The sequence below is a fragment of the Sinocyclocheilus grahami genome, unplaced genomic scaffold (genome assembly GCF_001515645.1).
Source record: "Sinocyclocheilus grahami isolate Dianchi unplaced genomic scaffold, SAMN03320097.WGS_v1.1 scaffold8651.1, whole genome shotgun sequence".
NCBI lineage: Eukaryota > Metazoa > Chordata > Actinopteri > Cypriniformes > Cyprinidae > Sinocyclocheilus > Sinocyclocheilus grahami.
Window position 1 is genome coordinate 2,220 of NW_015512167.1, and position 386 is coordinate 2,605.

The window sequence follows — 386 nt, forward strand, 5'->3', positions numbered from 1 at the left end:
GGCGGAGCTATCCTGAACTGCCATCAGCTGCAGTGACATCAGTGACGTTTGGTTTGGGGGGAAAAGATGAAGCTGATGCTTCACTTTATAGCACTGACACCAGTCATGAGGGAGTACTTTAACATTGAAAAGATATTAGGATATTACGACAATTTTTTTCATGAATATGACTTAACCTGATGGAGGATGCGCTCAGTCATTCAAAAGTAACTTAAAAGTAACGTAACGTATTACTTTGCATAAAAAGTAACTAAGGTAATTAGTTACTTTTTAGGGAGTAACGCGATGTTGTAATGCATTACTTGTAAAAGTAACTTTCCCCAACACTGGTAATAAAAAGCATAAAACAAGAACATTCAGTTTCTTCTAGAGAGATTTTTTTTTTT